Source organism: Rana temporaria, chromosome 1 (genome assembly GCF_905171775.1).
Source record: "Rana temporaria chromosome 1, aRanTem1.1, whole genome shotgun sequence".
Lineage (NCBI taxonomy): Eukaryota > Metazoa > Chordata > Amphibia > Anura > Ranidae > Rana > Rana temporaria.
Window position 1 is genome coordinate 507,370,899 of NC_053489.1, and position 8,524 is coordinate 507,379,422.

Sequence of the window (8,524 nt, forward strand, 5' to 3'; positions counted from 1 at the left end):
AGATAACTTCCATCTCTTCCAGTTGACCACCTTAGCATTGGCAATTTCCAGTCTGCCTTCCCAGTTTTTGAGGCCATAATCGCCGGGTCCAAATTCAATGCCTAGTATCTTAATTCTTTCCCGGGGCACTGGAAAGGTGTCCGGGAGATCAAACCCCTCACCTTCCTTTCCCATCCAGAAAACTTCGCTCTTTTCCTGATTGATCTTGGAGCCTGATGCTTCAGAATACCGTGATGTCAGAGAGACCACCTCCTCCGCCTCATCCGTCCCAGTGACAATCACCGATACATCGTCCGCATAAGCAACAACCCTCAATGGCGGCTCACCCGGGAGCCCCACTGGTACCCCACACAACATGCCGCTCTCTAGCCTCCTGATGAAGGGGTCGATTGCAAACACATAGAGCAGGGGACTCAGGGGACAACCCTGGCGCACCCCGGAGCCAACCCCAAAGGACTGCCCAACCCAACCATTAACAAGAGGGAAGCTTTCTGCCCCCTTATACAAGACTTTCAGCCAATCAACAAAACCACCCGGCAGACCGTACTTACTAAGGAGCAACCACAGGTACTCATGGTTAACACGATCAAAAGCCTTTGCCTGATCCAATGTCAGCAAGTACTTTCCCCAGCCTGCAGCCCTGCACCGCTCCAAGGCCTCCCGGACAGCTAACACCGCTGTGAAGGTACTCCTACCCTGGACCGAACAGTGCTGATGGCGAGAAAGCAAAGACTCTGCTACTGACGACAGGCGCCAGAAAAATATCTTCGCCAGTATCTTTCTATCGACATTAAGAAGGCTGATGGGGCGCCAATTCTCAATCATCGAAGGATCTTTACCCTTTGACAGAAGAATCACAGCCGAGTGCCTCATGGAAGGGGAAAGCACCCCCTCAGCAAGACAACTGTTAAAAACCTCTACCAAATGTGGGGCCAGAATAGACTTAAAGGTTTTGTAAAACTCAGCCGTCAAGCCATCCGGTCCGGGTGACTTTTTGATGGCAAGCTGTTCAATTGCCCTCATCACCTCTTCAACTGTGATCTCCTCTGTCAAATTCATCAATGGAACATCTCCACCATTTAGACCTGGAGTAGAGTCCAAAAAGCTTTCCATCTTGTCACGGTCAAGCTCTTTCCTTCCAAGAAGGTCGGCATAAAAGGACCTCACGACCTCCAGAATCCCTGACCTGGACTTTGTCACGGAACCTGTACTGTCCTTAAGGCCAACGACCGCTTTAACAGCTACACCTTGTTTGCAGTTCTGGTAAGGGTCAGGCGAGTGGTACTTCCCATAGTCCCTCTCCAGAACCAAAGAGGCATGCCGGTCATATTGACACTTCCTGAGAAGGAGTTTCACTTCGGAGATTGCCCCAGGATCTCCTCCTCTCGAGACAAGAATATCCAGCTTCCTCCGCAAACGTTGGTAGGTCATGTATTTATTAAACTGTGTTCTATTGGCTAGGCCCCTGAAGAATCCAGCGATCCTCTTTTTGGTCAGCTCCCACCACTCAGCCTTGCTGCTACAAAAGTCCAGGAGGGTCACCTGTGCCTGAAAGAATTCCTCAAAGGATTGTCTAACATGTTCTTCCTGGAGTAGAGTCGAATTCAATCTCCAGATGCCCTTTCCTCTCTGAGGGGCGTCTGAAGCATTCAGGGCCACAGATAGCATACAGTGATCAGAGAACTCTACTGCCAGCACCACTGGGGGTGAGAAAGCAGAGGCCTCCTTCAAAAAAAACCTGTCTATCCTACTCTGACTATTACCACGATGAAAGGTGAACCCGGTGTCATCCGGGAGGTGCGCAATGTGCACATCCACAAGACCAGCATCCCTAACCATACTATTTAAAAAAACGCTATCATATCCCAGCCTGTCCTTGAAGGCCTTCCTGTCCTTGGGCCTAGTTACTGTATTAAAGTCACCTCCAAAGACCACTTGCCAGGATGTAAAAAGAAATGGCTTGATCCTTGTAAAAAGGCATTTCCTGTCCCACTTTGTGTGCGGCCCATAGATATTAATTAGGCGCAGGTCCTGCCCTCCCACAAGGACGTCTAAGACCATACATCTCCCAATCTCCACCTCAATAACCCGCCGGACAGTTACAATGCCGGTTTTAAACAACACCGCCACACCGCCGTAAGGCTCGGCCGCAAGAGACCAGTAAGATGGACCATACCTCCACTCTCTCTTGGCCATATGAATATCTGCCAAGGAGGTGAGCCTAGTCTCTTGCAAAAATAAAATTTCAGCATCTAATTGGCTGAACAAAAAGAAGGCCATAGAACGAGCTCTCACTGACTTAATGCTGGCGACATTTATTGTCGCCACTTTTAACGGAGGGGGAACCGCCATTTGGGTTATTGGGTGGATTGCTTCTTAGCTCCCCTCTGCTGCTCATCACCAGAAGCCTCCCTCTTTCTTGAGGCCGCCTCCAACTCCATCTCTGACTCAGAGCTCAGCTCTGAAGAAGCGCCAGATGACGAAATGTCCCACCTAGAGGACCTACGACGGGTGGAGACATGCACCGGAGCTTCCCGTCCCCGTTCCGTCCTCACTGCCTGCTTCTTCCGCCGCCCAACCTTCCTTCTCTCCTCCAGGTACTTGAGGTCAGCCTCAGAGATGCCCTCATCCCTTGTTTTTTTCTCTGAAGCGACCTTTTTAGTACCCGCTATCACTCCTGATGGGGGGGGTAAATCCGACTTAACAGGGATAGACTTCTGGGGGGTAACTGACTCAGGGGGCACAGACTTGGAAGGTTCTGACACAAGAGGAGCGGGTACAGTAGGCTGGGGGGACACAGATACAGATACAGAAGGAGTACTTACAGACACAGAAGGGGTGGTCACAGGAATTGGGGAGGGAACTGGGGAGGAAACCGGGGAGGGATCCTGAGCAGGACCAGGGGGGTCGGTCACCGCAGCGGAGGATGGTACACCAGGGGCCTCCCCCTCCATCCCGTCCAGCCTTGACATCTCATCCACTACCTCCTTCTCCATATTGTGCCAGGCCTCAGGGCATCTGCTATAAGGGTGGCCAAGTCGCAGGCACAGGTTGCACCTGATCTTCTGGGTGCAGTCCTTGGCCATATGACCCTGACCCCGACACACTGAGCATATCAAGGCCGAACAGGAGGAGCTAAGGTGCCCCCTCTCTCCACAGCGGTGGCACAGCTTCGGCTGACCAGGGTAGAACACGGTCATCCTATCCCTCCCTATGAAAGCCGAGGAGGGCAGGTGACGGACAACATTTCCATCCCTGGCCAGCCTGACTGTTACCGACCATCCCCCAGTCCAGATGTTACGCTCATCTAATATTTTACTGGGTTTGGTCAAAACCTCCCCGTAGTTCCTCAACCAGACCTCCAGATCCCTGGCAGGGACGCTCTCATTGGTGAGGATGATAGTGATCTTTTTTACTGTTGACTGCTGCGAAATCGCAACTGGGGCCAGACTCTCCCATTCGGGTCTTGACCTGCACCGGGCCTCATATCGTTCCCAGAACAGGTCAAGACCCTCTGGCTTGGTGAAACTGACTGTATACTCCCGCGTCCCTGACACATGAATAAAAGCATAGAGATCGTTAACCCCAAAACCCATTTCTAGAATTAAATCCACCACTGCACGCCTTGCAGGGGGGATTGCACCACCTTCCCATTTCAAGATGACAACATTACGTCTTGGGCCCCCAGCAGAAGCCAGAGACCCAAGACCATATCCCGGGGGGCTCGAGGTGGTAGCTCGTAGAGGAAAACCCTGCTTGGGGGCGGAGCTGCCAGGGACAGAGCGTACCACCTGAGCGAAAGTGGGTTTATTGGGGCCAAGACCCCACACTGAAGTCACTTTATCTGCATGAACAGAGTTAGTATTGTCCATGCCACCTGAAATGGGACCATTGTCCATCCCACCTGAAATGGGACCATTGTCCATCCCACCTGAAATGGGACCATTGTCCATCCCACCTGAAATGGGACCATTGTCCATCCCACCTGAACTGGGATGATTATTATCAGCCACACACACATTCCCATCAGGTATAATTATAGTTTCTGTTGCAGTACCGGCCGTCGCCTGATGCTGCGCTGTGGAGTCCAGAGCAGCAGTGGGGCAATCAGCTTTGGTCTCAGCAGCAGTGGGGTTAATGGGTTCTGCTGGGACTTGCAGTTCCTTCACAGGAATGTCATTTTTTAAACGGATCTCTTGCTGCATTGCAGCCTCAGAAGACACAACATTGCTGCATACAGTCCGATTATTGGGCACATTATCAGTCATGGTGCTAGATGGTACATACACAGTCTTATTCACAACATGGGGCTTAGCTGGCTTCACTTTATCAGGTACACCATCTGCAATATCTTCATCATTGAAAACCATCTGATCCCCCCGCACAGGAGACTCCATTACCTGGATCACCCTCAGCATGCCTCCTGAGTCCTGGGAAGGCATTGGGGTGCTTACCTCTCCCTGGGGGGGCAGGGGGTCAGAACTGGGGGTCTCCTCCTCTTCCACCTCCATCTTTGTCACCTTTGCAAACCTCTTGTCGTTGCAGAACTTTTCCTTGAAAGGACCATCCCTTCCTTCCATTATGGCCACGATGGTCTCTTGATGGTCCACACGGACCTTGGCCAATTGGATCTCTGGATCCATGGATCCGCGTTTCTGGCTATGTAAACCTTCACGTTGCCTTCTCAGGCGCTTCAGCTCCGCACGTAGCTTGTACAGCTTATCCCTCTCCCGGTTTAGGACTTTTATCCCGGCCACCACTCGCTCCCGAATGGCCTCCGAGCCTTCATCCACACCAGGGGCAGAGAGATCACCAGCTGAGGCTTGTAGAGGGGCAGACATGCCAGCAGATGGCCCAGGAGATGGCTGAGAGCCTCCAGCAAGGGAGGCCCCGCTGCCCTCCATGGCTTCCTCAGAAAAGGGGCCAGGAGAGCTGGGAGAGATTTCCAGGCAACTCCCTTCTCACACAGCAGCTTCTCACACACCTTCCTCCTCACACACCTGTGCTCCAATGGTGGGTGGGGCACTATTCTTCCCACTGACACCAATGGTGGGACGCTATTTTTTCCCACTGACACCAATGGTGAGGCACTATTTTTCCCACTGACACCAATGGTGGGACACTATTTTTCCCACTGACACCAATGATTGGGAACTATTCATCCCACTGACACAAACAATGGAGCACTATTCCTCCCTCTGTCACCAATTATAGGGCACTATTCTTCCTTCTGACACCAATGGTGGGGCACTATTCCTCTCACTGACACCAATGGTGGGACGCTATTTTTTCCCACTGACACCAATGGTGAGGCACTATTTTTCCCACTGACACCAATGGTGGGACACTATTTTTCCCACTGACACCAATGATTGGGAACTATTCATCCCACTGACACAAACAATGGAGCACTATTCCTCCCTCTGTCACCAATTATAGGGCACTATTCTTCCTTCTGACACCAATGGTGGGGCACTATTCCTCTCACTGACACCAATGATGCAGCCCTATTTCTCCCTCTGACACTAACGCAATTCTTCCCACTGACACCAATAACGGGGGAACTATTCATCCCACTGACACCAATGATGGGGGACTATTCATCCCACTGACACCAATGATGGGGGACTATTCATCCCACTGACACCAATGATGGGGGACTATTCATCCCACTGACACCAATGATGGGGGACTATTCATCTCACTGACACCAATGATGGGGGGACTATTCATCCCACTGACACCAATAATGGGGAACTATTCATCCCACTGACACCAATGATGGGGGACTATTCATCCCACTGACACCAATGATGGGGGGACTATTCATCCCACTGACACCAATAATGGGGAACTATTCATCCCACTGACACCAATGATGGGGGACTATTCATCTCACTGACACCAATGATGGGGGGACTATTCATCCCACTGACACCAATAATGGGGAACTATTCATCCCACTGACACCAATGATGGGGGACTATTCATCCCACTGACACCAATGATGGGGGACTATTCATCCCACTGACACCAATGATTGGGAACTATTCATCCCACTGACACCAATGATGGGGGACTATTCATCCCACTGACACCAATGATTGGGAACTATTCATCCCACTGACACCAATGATGGGGGGACTATTCATCCCACTGACACCAATGATGGGGAACTATTCATCCCACTGACACCAATGATGGGGAACTATTTATCCCACTGACACCAATGATGGGGACTATTCATCCCACTGACACCAATGATGGGGAACTATTCATCCCACTGACACCAATGATGGGGAACTATTCATCCCACTGACACCAATGATGGGGGACTATTCATCCCACTGACACAAACAATGGAGCACTATTCCTCCCTCTGTCACCAATTATAGGGCACTATTCTTCCTTCTGACACCAATGGTGGGTCACTATTCCTCCCACTGACACCAACGATGGGGCACTAATAATTCCCCTAATACCAAAGATGTGACTTAGAGGTAGATTTACTATAACTGATGCACACAGAATTTGTAGCAGCTGTGCAAAATAACCAATTAGCTTCTAACTTCAGATTGTTCAGTTAAGCTTTGACAATAAAACCTGAAAGCTGATTGGTTACAATACACAGTTGCACTACATTCTGAGTGCACCGGTTTTAGTAAATCCCCCCCCCCCCCCCATTGTTTACTCCCACTGATGCTGTGACATTTTTTACTCCCACTGGCCACGGTCTGGCCCTTCTAAAATCTGAAGCACAGTTAATTGGCACTTTATTTGGAAAGCTTGGAGACCCCCGATCTGGAGTATAGGCATTCTAATACAGGAAATGTTTTACTAGCCAGATTTAAATCTAAAAGAAAATGAATGCAGCCACCACATCTAATGATTGGTAATTGCAATATATTACATTTTTGGTAAAGTGGGAGTAAACTCTCATGCATGAATTGTACCTATATGCAAGCCTATAATGACCACTTGCTTACTGGGCACTTAAACCCCCATCCTGACCAGGCCAATTTTCAGCTTAAAGCGCTGTCACGCTTTGAATAACAATTGCGCGGTCATGCTACACTGTACCCATGTGACATTTTTCTAATTTTCTTCCCACAAATAGAGCTTTCTTTTGGTGGTATTTAATCACTACTGGGGTTTTTATTTTTTGCTAAACAAACTAAAAAATTAGACCAAAAAAATTGAAAAAAAAAAAACTGTTTTAATCGTTTGTATCATTTTGCAAAAAGGTAATTGTTCTTCTTCACTGATAGGCTACATTAAAAGGCACTGATAAAGCAGCACTGGTGGGCACTGATAAGGCAGTACTGATGAGCACTGATAAAGCAGCACTGGTGGGCATTGATCAGAAGGCACTGATGAGGCAGCACTGATAAGTGTCAATGATGGGCACTGATAGGTAGCACTGGTGGGTATTCATAGGTGGCACTGGTGGGCACTGCTTAGCAGCAGTGGGTGTCCATGTGCAGTACCAATGTCCCGTTTTTACACAAGTCGGTAATCTGCCTTTTTCTTTTCCTCACGTCAGCATGAGGGGAAAAAAATCTGATTACCGGCTTCTATTTACATCACGTGGTAAAGGGCAGGGATCGGCCCCTTACTCTGGTCTGTGACCAGCCAAGACTCTTGGACTCGCTGACCACAGAACATTCCACCTGCTCCCCGCAGAGGGTGCCCAGGCAGCACATGCATGGGAGGACATACATGGACACCCTCCCAGCAATTTAGGCCCACGCTGTAGTTGTCTTTCTGCTATAGCATGGGTGGAAAGAGGATAAGGCTTACCTATGGATGCTGTAAATATCCCCTAAATGTGCACCATTTAGGAGATATTTACTGTAAATTCAGACAGTAATGTCACCGCCGCATGCGCTCTAAAGGTACATCATACCCGTGCCGTTCCTTCAGAGTCCTGTGCCATAAATGGCATTGCGGCTCCGGCCACTCACACAGCCAGAGTATGTCTGGAGGGCTTTGTTCTAAGGTAAGTTTCACATAATGTACTAGTATGCGATTATCAGTTTTAATGCTGCTTTAGGTTGTCGTTTCCTCCTGCTCACAGCCTTGACACTCTTTGGGTAGAGATTGTAGAAATATCAACACTTCATGCTGTAGTCTAGAGAGTATATACCAGGGCTGATCCTAGGCAGGGTGCACGGGGTGCTCCGCACCCAGGCGCCACAGAGGTGGGGGCGCCGAAGCTCCAAAGTGCTCCCCTCCCTCCTCCTTGTTTGTGTCCAGAGGCAGAGCGCATGTAGCGGGTGCTGCGGTTCTCCATCCTGTTTGCTCTCTCCGCTGGCAACTGACAAGAGCGCATACCTCCCGCTGTCCCCAGAATCCGGGTTGGGTACCACAGCGGAGCCTAGTACCAAAACACGTCCTGGCACTAGGCTCCACTAATTAATTCTGTCCGTTGTGCATGGAGCAGTCTTCTGTCTGCCCCGCCCCCTCTGCGTGTGTCGGCCCTTCTCTCATAGGCGGTGTGATGAGAGGCTTCTGGGTTGGCCGG